This window comes from Myotis lucifugus, unplaced genomic scaffold (assembly GCF_000147115.1).
Source record: "Myotis lucifugus unplaced genomic scaffold, Myoluc2.0 scaffold_3, whole genome shotgun sequence".
NCBI classification, from domain to species: domain Eukaryota; kingdom Metazoa; phylum Chordata; class Mammalia; order Chiroptera; family Vespertilionidae; genus Myotis; species Myotis lucifugus.
Window position 1 is genome coordinate 23,369,139 of NW_005871051.1, and position 14,870 is coordinate 23,384,008.

The 14,870-nt window shown below is 36.3% G+C and overlaps 1 non-coding gene across 1 annotated transcript; it reads left to right on the forward strand.

Annotated features, from left to right (window-relative positions):
- The first annotated feature begins 2,882 nt into the window (after positions 1–2,882).
- Positions 2,883–3,014, forward strand: LOC111828122. Its single transcript, XR_002831911.1, has one exon. It is a non-coding gene; the product is annotated as a small nucleolar RNA SNORA66 (small nucleolar RNA).
- Positions 3,015–14,870: the final 11,856 nt, after the last annotated feature.

Sequence of the window (14,870 nt, forward strand, 5' to 3'; positions counted from 1 at the left end):
TCTGTTTCTTCCCCTCCCTTCCATTCTCTATTAAAAAAAAAAATTACAAAAATAAATAAATAAATAAAATAAATCAATGGAAACTTATCCTCGTGTGAGGATTAACAACAACAAAAAAAATACTTAAATATGTTTAAAAAAACACATTAAGAAAACCTTGGCAATTGGAAAATGAGAAACAATAAACCCCTTTATTCTCTAAGTTTTAAAGCATCTATGTAGCAAGACTGTATAGGCTCTTATGTCCCTCCCGGCATCTGAGGGTGGCAAGAAGACATCAGTATAATGTTACACCCTCAGTGCAGTATCACTAAAGTGGGGAACCCTAGGAGTAATGGCCAGTGGTGAATTTAATGCACAAAGATTTCTTTATAGTAAAAATCTGTTTTAGTAAAATTACTTCACTTTTCAATATTTGATTTTATGTAATGCAACTAACATAAATGATAGCAAATCTCCCCAGATTGAATATAATTATGAAGGGCTAGAGGGTAGAGGAATTAGAACTATTTTATCATAAAATTAGTATTAGTATCTTAAATAATAAAATATAAATAAGTGTAACTATTAGCAGCCATGCCTTAAATTTCAAGGATATTTTTGCTCCATCAGTAATAGGATTTGTCATCTTAAGTATAATAACACTGTGTTACCAATGTACTAAAATGAATTAAAAATTATGCTTAGAGATCTCAGGATCATGATAGGTAGGTAGATGATAAATACAAATGGAAATACATATTTTCATACATATATAATATATAAAATGTATTTTATATTTGATTGGATTATATTTGACAATTTATTACAAAAAAGAGAATGACACTAAGAGTCTGTGTTTGAAACTAAAAATATATAAATACTAGAGGCCCAGTGCACGACATTCATGCACTTGGGGGGTGGTGGTCCCCTCAGCCTGATCTGTGCCCTTTAACAGTCTGGGAGCCCTCAGGGGATGCCTGACTGACGGCTTAGGCAGGAGTGGGCCTAAGCTATCAGTCGGACATTCTTAGCGCTGCTGCAGAGGTGGGAGAGGCTCCTGCTACCGCTGCTGCGCTTGCCAGCCATGAGCCCAGCTTGTGGCTGAGTGGTGCTCCCCCTGTGGGAGCGCACTGACCACCAAGGGGCAGCTCCTGCATTGAGCATCTGCGCCCTGGTGGTCAGTGAATGTCATAGCGACTGGTCGTTCTGCCATTTGGTTGATTTGCATATTGCCCTTTTATTATATAGGATGACAGATAGGTAGCTATAGATATAGATATCTAGATATAATAAGCTTGGGGATTTCATGTTAAATGCTTATTAAATTTCAAAATGTAATTAAAATATAAAAATTATTAACTTTAAAAGTATATGAGTTTCTCTTCAATGAATTTAGCAAAGTCAAATTTACTAGACATTAAATAATAAGAGACAGAAATTATATATATATATATATATAACAATTTTTTTTGAATTTATTGAAGTTAAAGGAGATATCAGTGAAATTAAACCCTTTTAAAGAATTTTGAAACTGAACTGTCAGCTTTTCCATAAACTCAAGGTAAAACAGACCCTCCTCTTCACCAATGATTGAAAGCCACCACCTTCAAAAAACTTAGATCTTAGTGCTGTTAAAAGCTTGTGCTTCACAATTAAAACCCAACGGAAATGAAACTCACCCATTAGATAAGACAGTATGAATGTCCATAGAACAGGGTAATTTGGATGCAAATCCTGATAGAATGAGTTGTAGCCAATACTTCATATGCCTGGCCCCTCTGCTGTTCCTCACTTTCGATGTGTCAGCTATAGCTGGCCCAGAGAGTTACCAGTGATTCTGACCCATGTGCTCACGGCATCTCACAGCATTATGTCATAGGTTTTCTGCCCAAGAGCTTCTTGGGAGCTGTAGAAGGCCATTAGCCTACTGCAGTTCTGCCCTCTAGAAATGCAGAGGAGGAAATAGCCCTAGGGCAGCCCACCCCTAACCAAAGGAAAAAGTTCCTGGCCTCTCCCATTGCAGGCAGACAATTCTTGCACGCTTCTCTGGAGAATTCAATCATTTTGCCCACAGCAGTGACCCTGATTGCACACTATTGTGTAGGCTTCCTCCCTTCCTCAAATCTATATATATAAAAGCCTAATATGCAAAGTGTCCCCTCGGGAGTTTGAACAAACTGAAAGTTCAATCGCTCACTGTGACGTGCACTGACCACCAGGGGGTGGGACAGAAAGAAGGGAGGCCGCGGCCGGCAGCCAGCAGCTGCTAGGGAACCTACCCGTGCTCAAATTTTGTGCACTGGGCCTCTAGTTATTTAATAATTGAATGTAAACTGTAGCTATCTGAAGATTTTTCTGACACTTTTAAAGAATGAATTAGAAATAAATAAGAGTTTCCTATAGTGCTCATTACCTCTTATTATTGGAGGCTACTAATGTTTCTGCCAAAGGTACTAATAATTGAATATTTTTGGCCACAGTGACATAGATAAATCCACAACAAAAACATTGTTAAATTCAACGTTTTGTGTTCTTTCAGCAATTTTTACCAGGCCATAAAGAAAGATATGGCAAATGATAAACCAATCCAATTTGATAGAAATTAAATGGGAGAAAAATAATTGTATAGTTATAGTATTCAAAATGTAGCTTATATATTATATTGTATATACATTTCTATAACATGCACTACAGAATAAATGATAATAAAATAGGATTAAGTATTAATTATAGTTATAGAATAAAATGTAATCATACCTCTCTCAGAATAGAAAGGTTTAAATGTTATTTTAAATTTGCTTTATTCTCTTTGCAAATATTTAATATGATAGAAGTGTGTATAATATCTCTTGGTTAATTGTGATATCCAAATAAAAATACAAGTATTCATCTGGTTGTTTGTATTTACTTGATCACTAACTCTGCATGATGTTGCAGAAGTGAAGGAAACAGGTTTACTAAAATAATTGTGGTGATAGAAATGTATTAGCCTCAGAAGCTACTGAGGTGGTTCATTCTACCCTTGTATGGTATAAAAAATCCAAAAAACAGACAAACAAAAAACAACAACTATCAGACACATATACATATGCATGCTTTTTGAAAGAGGGAGACAGAGCAAGAGAGAGAAAGGGATTTCTCTGTCCCTAATCACTTTGAATGAAAATGATCAGAGTTTTCTATGGCTTTATGTCATTTGGGTAAACATTTTTAAAGGATGTACTAATTATCTTGTAGAATCTAATTATAAAAATATTTTAAGTCAAGTTTAATCACATTACTACTGTTTGACATTATTTTCAGATTCTTCACGATTTTATTCCTCTTTAGATATATGAAGAAAAAAAAAATATGAAATGACCTTAAAAATTGTTTATAGCCACATGAAGCAGAGGAAATCACAGAACTGAAATTCCCTCCTATTTTCCAAGCCCCTTAACATACCTCATAAAACAGCATGATGTGATCTATCACATATATTAGTCTTCTAATGAACTCTGCAACTCAAGTTCATTTATTATTTATTTTTTATGAAATGCTAATGCACATGTTGCAGAAAAATAATCTACATTGGACATTAGAAAAACAATAATAGAACTTTTAAAAAGATAATGAAGTTAACCTCTATTTGATTTTAAATTGCCCTTATACTCTTTCCAGGATGACGACGCAAAACTGAGCTCAGCCAGAGCAGGCATGGTGGACCCTGGAGCCAGAACTTTGGGCAGTCATGGGATTCTTGCTTGGCTGGAAACCCTACCACAGAGCAGCCATGGCAAGAATTAAGAGAACATCAAAACCTCAAGCAAGTTACACTCCTGTGGGTTTGGGGAGAAACAAGACACAAACATTCCTGATATGGTTTCCTTGGAAACATCTATGACAACAGCTCTGTAACACTATGAGTTTCTGTTTTCTTAACCCTTCAGGGCATCAACTGAATGAAAACTTCCTTGAGGAAATATTTCAACTAACTAGGTGGACTGGAATAAATTAAACTCAGTGATGTGTGGCCTTCCGACCCCTTCTCATAGCCCAAGATGTGGGGGGAGAAGGGGAAGGGGAGAGAAAGCAGGGGAGAGCCAGCCATATACAAATTCCACCTTGACTTTCTTGAGAGTTTACTTCATAAAACAGTTGCATTGGCACTATTTAGAGGTGACTTTTCTTGTGGAAAAATAACAAATACACCAACTAAATTAAAAGTTAAGTAATCTTTGGAAGTCCCCATCAAATACAATTAGTGAAGGGGAAAGTCCTAAAGCCAAAGATTATTATAAAACTACATTTTCTAAAATGACAGAAAACAGCTTACTGCCCGTAAATCATGTGTATCCAAAATAAAAGAAGAGTTTAATAACATTTTATTGGGCCTATTTTATCTAACTTACAACTCCGAGAAAATAATTCAGAACAATCAGCTCATTTGATTAGCTGAGAAAATTATGCAGTTAGTAAAGGCTGGGATGGGAACTGTGGGGATATTACAGTCATTAAAACTTTTGAAGTGCATAATCAGAAACACAGCTATTAAAAGGCTTAATTATTTGACATGTACTAAGTAAAATAAAAATTACAATAACTAATAATGATAGTAATAACTATAAGAATAACAATTAGACAAAGATGAAGATGTAAAAGAAACAGAATAATGCCTTCTAATTTAAAATATTCAAAAGAACCAGTAATATAACATCTGTGAAAATTTTTCTCAATTACAATTGTTCCTTAAAATGTAATCTGATCTATGAACACAGATTATGCTTTTCTTAAATTATTAGCATCAGGAATACTGGAGTAAATTAATAAGCATACCACTCAAATGTGCTATTTTTAATTCTTTCATCCAAGACCAGTAGTCTTTAGCAATCAGTGGATAATTAATTTATTTAAATATATGTTCAATTAATAAATTAAATTTAAAAAGCCTTCTCAATCCATATTGAATAGCTGATATTTGACAATTAACAATATCAAAGAATTCTATTAAATAAAATATTGATGTAAGGAAGTTTGGAAATAACTGGGCTCAAATTATTTGAGTTTAAAATATTTATATATAATTATTTAAGGGTTCTTACAAGCTCACAATAATTGTGTTTCTATCAATTTGACTACTACTAATGTTACTAACCATAATAATTAATAATTCTAAATAACAGTATATTACTCTACATCTCTATGCAAAGAGAAACCTACATGATCAGTGAAACTTTTTTCATATTATTAAAAATATTTACATGCTAAATGATCTATGTTATCAGAATACATAAATATTATATTTTAACCATAGACTCAAAAAAATTGGAATATGTGAATACTCCATCATATAAACCATAACCCCCAGTTTCCTGTTTTATACCTTTAGGCCTAGTCAAACCTGTGACCACAAGGAATGTGGCTTTTGTTCAGACATAAAAGATAGCAGGGAATTCCTCCTCTGCATTACCTTTTTGGACATGCAGACCTCACTACCTCATCTATTATTCTTATTAATGTCATGCTCAGGCTGCTGAATTAGCAAGAATGCTGTCCCCAGGACAGGTGGCCAAGAGGGGAACATGTTTAGAGAGAGAAGATGTTACTAGAAATCTCTTGGTTAATGAAGTGCAAGTAATTTATCCCTTATCTGATGCATGCACTAGTCACAAATGTGTCAACTCTTTTGCAAGGAAAATGGGTAAATCATGCAGTTTCTGACCACTTCTTGTCATTTCAGTCAGAGAAGAGATCGTGGTTTCCATTTAACACCTGTTTCCTACCATATAAACCTCCAGTTCTTCCTGGTATATCTGCCTTTTCCCACCTACCTGACATGGGAATTAAGATATGAGGACAAAATAAACAAGTAAGGCATGAACATCATATAGAATTTTGTGTCCACTTATGACATTGTGCAATTTCATGGCAGTTTACTCTTTGAAGCCCTTGAATGAAATCCCACTGCATGAAGGAGAGAGATTTCTAGGCAATTGTCGAAGCATTACAGTCTATTGGTCAAAAAATAATTTGAAGGGGAAAGAATAAGTAAGAATTAATAATGAGCAAAAGTAATATAATAATGCTTTCCATGAAAATCATGTTGTTCAGGAAGGTCACAATATATACTTCTAGAAATCATGCCAGTAACTATGTTACAGTTGGCTAAGATAAATGTAGATTAGATAAGTCACAATTTCTTCTGGATCTGCCAAGGCGATGCATTCCCTATGAAACTTCAGAATATGTGACAAGATCTTCAAATATTGGAAGTATGATGTTTTATCCAAATGACAATCAGCGTGCCAAAGTCAAACAGAAGAGGAATGAGATGGGAAAATACCAGTATAGCAAAAAGAGTAAGACTGATAACTTTACTAGTAAGTAGATCTGACTCATCCACAAGCAAGAAACCCTCCACAAATTATAGCTCCCTTGAGAAACCATTCTGTTTGTGCCTGCTTGTTTTTGATATTGTTGTTATATATTTTAAAAAATCATATTCCTTCTTTGTCACCACCCATGCACACAATGCACCCTCTCGCAATCTGGAACCTCTGGCTCCTAACTGCTCACCTGCCTGCCTGATCGCCCCTCACCACTCTGCCTGCCTGCTGATGCCACTACCACTCTGCTGCCTGACTGATCACACTACTGCCTCTGCCTGCCTGCCCGATTGCCCCTAACCATTCTGCCTGCCTGCCTGATCACCTCTAACCACTCACTAGGGGATGGGGCCAGCCTGGGCAAGGGGCTGTGGTCATTCTGGTCTCTGGTCATTCTGGTTGTTCTGCCATTTTGGTCGCTGGGCTTTGATTATATAGGATTGTTGTCAGTAAGCCCAAACTCCTGCACCTAAGCACACAGTCTTTGTCTCAGAATTCTAACATGAAGGTTCACATAGAGACCACCATGCTGTATATTAGTTCATAAGGAAATCTAAAACACATAGAGAAGAAATGATATATGATGGTGAAAAAGTATGATAGAGAGTGGACTGACCTCAGGCAGAGCTCAGTAGATAACAATGGTAATAATCAATGGATACGCATATTGTTTGCAAGAGAAGTTAAAGCATGTATCAACAATCCTAAACCTAGGGCCTTAAGAATGGGGAAAAGCAGTGAGTAAAGTGAGTGGAAGAGAGACAGCATCAGACATGCAACAGTAGAATAGGACCCTATAGAAACAACAACAACAAAGAACTAAAATGTAATTCCTACAAGAGAAAACACAAAATGAAGGAGAAAGAAAAAAGTCAACAGAGCTAAATGTGTAAACAACCATTAGATAAAAGAATAGAACTCACTGAGCAGTCTGACAGTTTCAGGTTTCAAATATTCTTAGTATTCATTATGTAATTCTCCCACGCACAGGGCCCTTTCCAGAAAGAAGGTAATTACTTATGTCTTAATTTTATGAATACAGCCAAAAGCATGAGCACTTATCTCTGGTCTCTGTGCATTGCAGGTCTTTCTGTTCCCAATCAGCCAGAACCAACTTCTAAAATGATAGTTCTGATTATGTTCCTTTTCTGTTGAAAATCCTCCATCATCCACTACTGCCAAATAAGCTCCTGCCCCTATTCCTGGAATTCAGAGTTCTCTGGGATCTGACCTACAACTCTTTCCAACATTTATATTCCCTCCTAATTCTACTTTCCACACTTTCTACTCTAGCCAAGTTCAACTGCCAATCATGCCTCTGCATACATTTCTGCAAGTTCCTCAGGCTTCACAGCTCTTCCATATTATTCCCTATTTGGTCTCAGGTATCATTTATGGAATGTTTCAAATGGCACATGAAGAAAAGTTCAACTAATTCCTGGCTTCCTCTAATTCTCACAGCATTTCACATGCATCATATGAATTTTCCCTCTTCCTTCTCTGTATTAATTTTGTGTGTATGTAGATGGGTGGATGGTTGGGTAAATGCATACACTCAAAGATATGTGTACAGCTATGATAAATGAGATGTAGAAATTATCTATGTGAGAAGACATTAGAAGTGCTTCAAATCAGGGAAATCTGTTCAAATTCAGGTTCTCAAGTTTTCTAACTGTAACCTTGAGTAAAATTTACTTAACCTCTTTCAACTTATTTTCATCTTATTTGTTGAGGAAGAAAGAGGAGGAGGAGGTGAAGAAAGTCAAGAAAAAAGAACAAAACGATAAAGGATGATAAAATATTTAGCATAATTCTTGGGAAAGAAAATAAATTCAATTAATATTAGTTATTAACAATACCAATATTTATCAATTAACATTAATATGATTGTTAGAAGAAAACCCTTTCACAGATGCAGTTTTACACACCCCATGATACCAAACATATACAAGGCACTCAACTCATACTAGCTGAATGAGGATATATCTATTTCATGTTTTATTTATGAGAAGTCAATAAGGCAAGGGTATGCCTAGAACTAAATGGATTTTGGGTAATACAATATAAATGGAACTTGAAAACGAAAGGGGTATTCTTAAAAGAAGGATGTGGTAAAGAAGGCAGCAGAGTTAATAGTATAGAGAACGGTAACAGAAGTGAATAATTATAGAAAAACTATACACAATGCAATATCCATAAAATAAAATTGATAAATTAGAGCAGGTGTTTGCAATGTTTAGTTCGTGAATGGGTCTCAGGGGCCTGGAAACCTCCTGAAATTTCATGTAGTGTTTGTAAATGATACCGAAGCCATAGCTTTCATCAAATTCTCAGTGGGATTTGTGACTCCAAAAAAACCAACACACACACTTTTTAAAAAAATGAGCACATCAGAAAGGTCATTAGAGATCACATGGAATAAAATAAGACGTCTGCTTATTGCGGGGGTGTTGTTAGGATGTTGAACATAAATTGTCATTGCTAATACGAAACTCCTAAATGGAAAACAAAGGGAATTATGGTCTTAAGGATGAAAAACATCTGCCTTTTACCTCTTCTGGGAGAGCAATAATTATTATTTTTTTATGTGTGGAAAGTTGTCAGGAGATGAGTTAGCCAGAAAGGTGAAGCTCATTGGAAGCAAATTAGGGAGGGGAAAAGAACAAAAGTGAAAATGTGTCATGGATGTGAGGAAATAAATACACTTGATAGAACACAGAGAATAGAAAGAGCTTAAGTGGTGATGGTAAAAATGTTTTACATAGAAAGCAACCAAACAAAAAACCATAAACACCTTGTTGGAATAAAATAAGACATTGGCTCTTAAAAGTATGATAGAGTAAATACCCATAAAGCATTATTTCTTTTACATATTAGCTTAGAATACATTTCACTGGAAGAGATTTGTGAATATATGTAGTCAGTTTAAATAAGTGACATTACCTTAACTACTATTTCATATTAATAATTGTTTACTGAAACTATAAAAATTATAACTCCTAGAAAATAACTTGCATCAGGCCCTTAGTATTCTTTAGAATATCAAAGCCTCAAAGTCACTGTGGACCTATACAATATTAGTGATATTGACTTATACTGTTCATTTTCCAAGAAACGAGTCTACCTCACTCAGGAACCAATTGCAACATAAAACCTTGCAATTGATCTCAATACTTAACAATCACATATCTGCTCTGTGCACATTAAAAAAAAATAATGTATGGCATTTCACTCATTTTTATCTTTCAAATATTATGTTCCATCAATGTAATTCAAGAATATATAAACTTACAAGATCCAAATTCAGTCTCAGTTTATATAATGTATTTAGAGTCTGAATCAAAGAGATTCAATAAAATCACATGAAAAAGCTTTCCATCATTATTTTTTTTGAAACACTGGTTATATTGCTGTATGTTGAGATTTGAGTGCAAGTCACCATGACTCTTAAATGTGTAGAAAAGGGAAGAGACATATAGTTCATGTAGATTAAGGAAGTCTGTCAATTAAACAACATCTTTGCACATACGTAGCAGTTTAAAATAATATGACAATGCACACACTTTATTTTTACTATAAAAGACAATTATAAAGCACTGGGAAAAATCTAAAACCCTGGAGACTTCTTTGCTAATGTAATATTGGATTCCTGAAATCAAGAGGGGAGTCCATTGGGAATCACAGCTGCCAAAAGACTTAGCCTCTGGAAAATCAACTTATACCAGGAATAACAGTTTCAGCTGAATGGAAGTAGTCAAGCTCTGAGCTCAGAACCGGCTACATAACCAGGATCTACTGTAAAATGAAAGTGCTGTGCCCCTTGTTCAAAATTATTAAGAATTTTTAAGTGGTGAGAACAGAGCATAAACCAAGCCCAATATAGACCCTGTGTGATGTCCATGAGGTGGGTCCTGCCAACGACCTACTTTATAAGCCTAAAGTTCTCTAGAATCAGACACCATGATGCTGTACACGGTTCTTTGGTTGTTCATGGAAAATTCACATTTTCATTATAATAGGACTTAAGCACTATATTAATATATTAATAAAAGACTTAATAACTGAGTTATAATCTTTTAATTTTCTATGTGCTATGGAAGAATCAAGCATCCACATACATACCTTTGTGTAATCATGAAGGTGACAAAATCATATGGGAACTTTCACAAGTTCTTGGAGGTGATCTGTGACCTTTCCCATTCTAATCTTTCTACCTATAGACAACAGTCATCTAATTAAAATGCCAGGTCAATGCTAAAGGCAGTACTTAAGAAGAGGGAGCTCTGCAAAACTTGTAACTCCAAGATGATAGAAAACGTAAAATCTAAGACATGAAAATTTTATAGAACTCCAGAAGGAATATAGAAACCAGATGAAGATTTAAGAAACATTTTAAAAACATAAAAGTAATGAGCATCCCAACCGGCATGCCTCAGTGGTTGAGCATCAACCTATGAACCAGGAGGTCATGGTTCGATTTCCAGTCAGGGCACATGCCCAGGTTTTGGGCTCGATCCCCAGAGAGGTTGTGCAAGAGGCAGCCAATCAATTATTCTCTCTCATCATTGATGTTTCTCTCTTTCTCCCTCTCCTTTCCTCTCTGAAATCAATAAATATATATAAAAAAGTAATGATCAAATCTGAAGATCAAACAAGCATTTGCTTTAGCTGTGAAGAGTTAAAAAAAGTCACTGTCTTCCATTGCTTTAAAGGTCTTCTTTTGTAAGGGTGCCTGTGTTAAGTTTTAACAGACAAGTGCTCTCATTGCAAATTAAGATTTCACAGGCTTAGGTTCATGGACACACATGCACCCACATGCATATATTTTAACCTATGTGGCCACAATCAAGGTGGTCACCATCTGTTGCAGTGTATATTTGTTGGAAGGTGAACATTTTAGTTATAAATAAAAATTTGGAAGACCACATCTGCAATCACAAGAGTAAACATGACAATGATGAAATTCACCTGAATTAGAATGAATTCAAATAACCCCTGAAATATTTTTAAATTTAAGATATGAGTTCCTTTCATCCGAATAAACCATTTGTGTTACAGAGAATTATCTAATGTGTATTTGGCTGACTCTCCAGGAATGTCTGGTCCCGAAGAATGAGAGAAGAAGGAACATGATCGAGGACATGAGAACCACGGCAAGAGTGCACTACTTTTTTAGGATGCTTCCTTTTGTTCCCAAGTTTGGAACCAATTGAAAAATGAAAATAGGTTTTAAGCACAGGAAAAGCACAATGTCAGTAATCATGCTGATTCGAGATCATGGCTTTAGATGAGTCTGCTATTTTTTTTTAATTCCACATCAATTAGCAGCAGAAATGCTGGACAGCCTAAGGCTTCCTTCACAGTAGCCAAGCTGACCCCAGGAGGGACAGAGAAGGAAAATGCCCTGCAGAGAGGCTATCATTCCTCCAGGCCTGGGCAAGTGTGAGCGAAGGCACAAATAGGCTGGAGGCACTTTCCCTGTACTTTCATATTCCTTCCCTTTTATGGCAACATGGAGCATGGAGAGCAGATCTTTCCCTCTACATCCGTGTTTGAAGTTTTTCAAGGAGGAAATTTGAGCTACAGTAGTTAAGAGCATGGACTTCGAGCTCTGTTGCTTCAGTTTAAATCTTGACTTCCCACCATCTAGCAGAGCACATTGTCAGTTTTTTAAAGTGGGGCTCATCAAAACTCTCTCAGAGGCTTGTTATAAAGACTAAATTAGTTAAAAAATGTAAAGCACTTAAAATGGTATTAAGTGCTTAATATAGGTTCATTATAATGCAATTATTTTATTCAAATGCTAAGCTGCATTTCTCTGTATCTGTGTATTCCAGTTTGGAATCATCTTTAAAACCTTTTTAAAATGCCAGTAAACCATCACATTTTTATTAGTTTAGAATACCTAAAACATCATGCCCTGGCTTCTTTTACCTTATTTTCACCTAAGCATATGGAAGGAGACCGATCTGACAGAGATAGTGCGCTATGCTTGTGGCTACAGAGTTTTCTTTCTGCTACTGTGCTTGCCGAGATTTGCATTTGCAGACCTCTGGCTGGGTGATGAATTGTGAGTAAAACTGAAAATTAAAACCATATAAAACAATGCAAATTTTAACGTCGGATAATAGTATCCAACTTCTTTGTTTACACACTTATTTAACTGCTCACAGAACCTTAAATAATTCTCCCACTGGGACAGAACTTTCCCTGAATTTATGTTTAATCCCCAATGCAGACATGTCAGGTGGCCTATGCGTTATACACAGTGCAGGGGAAACCAGCAGATTTTCTTGCTTTGAGAGGAAAACATCAAGACGATGTTTAAAGGCTTGTGCTTGAGTCTGGACTGTGACAGATTGGATAAACTTTGGCAATACTCTTAAACTGTTGTTTATTAGAGTTCTTGGTATTTGTAAGAGGTAGCTTTCCAAAATCCCATACCCCTCCCACCCTAACTCACATACACATTCATGCACACAGATGGACACACACACTTGAACACACAGACACACACATTCATACACACTATGATTGTAGCAACAAAAAGACAAAAGACTGGTAAATTTTCTTTTTTTTAAAATATATTTTATTGATTTTTTTTTTTTACAGAGAGGAAGGGAGAGAGATAGAGAGTCAGAAACATCGATGAGAGAGAAACATCGATCAGCTGCCTCCTGCACACCCCCCACTGGGGATGTGCCTGCAACCCAGGTACATGCCCTTAACCGGAATCGAACCTGGGACCTTTCAGTCCGCAGGCCGACGCTCTATCCACTGAGCCAAACCGGTTTCGGCAAGACTGGTAAATTTTCAAGAGGATGATGTCTAATGGACATCCAAAAGGAAAAGAACATCAAGAGCCAAATCAAGTATATTAGAAAAGCTGATTTTTTAAAAATTTCTTTATTGATTAAGGTATTACATATGTGTCCTTATCCCCCCATTGCTCCTCCACGCCCCCACTCATGCCCTCACCCCCCTGTTGTCTGTGTCCATTGGTTAGGGTTATATGCATGCATACAAGTCCTTTGGTTGATCTCTCCCCCTTACTCCCACCCTCCACTACCTTCCCTCTGAGGTTTGACTGTCTGATTGATGCTTCTCTGTCTCTGGATCAGAAAAGCTGAAATTCATACCCATGGAGATCTGAACAATCTCCAAGGGCCAGTGGCAAAACAAAGCTTTATATTGAAGTGGTTAAGAGGAAGGACTTAGGAAACAGAATGCCTGGGTTCAAACCCTACTTTTGTTACTTACCAGCCTGTGTGACATTTGTGAAACTTAACCTCTCTGTGCTACAGGATGCTCATCTGTACAAAGGAAATACTAATAGTACCTACATCTGTATAATGGGATCATAATAGGACCATTTTTAGATAATTGCTAACCTTTAAAAGAGTGAAAAATAAAAGTATCTGCCTCATAGAGTTGCTGTGAAGAGTAAAAGAGTTTATACATAAAAAGCAGTTAGGCTCTAGCTGGTTTGGCTCAATGGCTAGAGTGTCGGCCTGCGGACTGAAGAGTCCCAAGTTCGATTCTGGTCAAGGGCACATGCCTGGGTTGCGGGCTCAATCCCCAGTGGGGGGAGGGTGGTGCAGGAGGCAACTGATAAATGATTCTCTCTCATCATTGATGTTTCTATCTCTCTATCCCTCTCCCTTCCTCTCTAAAATCAATACAAATATTTTTTTAAAAAAGCAGTTATGAGACTGGCATAGTATGAGGACCAAGTAAACATTCACTCTGATTGTTATTATTATCCAAGACAAAAAAGTGAGATTGGCATGGGAGCAGTTCAGACATACGGGAGGCAAGCCTGGGGGAACCAGGCCACTGATATGGGAACAGAGGGGACTTTGCACTCACCGTTATGGACTGTTGAGTGCCTGGCATGTGCCTGGGTCATGCTGTCAGAAAGTGCCATCAGCAAGGTGGACAGAATGATTTTGTTTTGCTGTTCTAAATGTCCAAAGCATAACTCCTGGGGAGATTTGGCCTACAATTGACTCAATGCTGAACCTGATGACTTAAGGTGAGCAGGGCTGAATGCCTTTGGTTGAGTCTGTCTTAATATAAAGACCTATTTGTTTGCTCCAATAATAAAGTTTTCATTTAAACTGAACCCTCTGAACTCCCACAGACCAAAGTCATCTGTGTGCTATGGTTATATTCAGCAATCAATAGTTCAGTTATGCCACTGCCTTCCATGGCAAAACTTTGTAGCACAAACTATAAATCATCAACATCTCTAAGCTTCCTTACTGGCTATCTGTCTCATAAGTATTGATATCACACACACATACACACACACACACACACACACACACACAAGAATAATAATGTCAAAAATATCAGCTATTTTTTATTAAATTGTAAATATATATATATATATATATACACATTAATTCTAAGACATGATTTTGTTTAACTGAGAGTATTCTCATTGATTCTCAATGACTTTTGAATGGGAAGGAAGGATCTTTCCTCTTATATCATGCCAATATTTTTGTAATTTTAGTT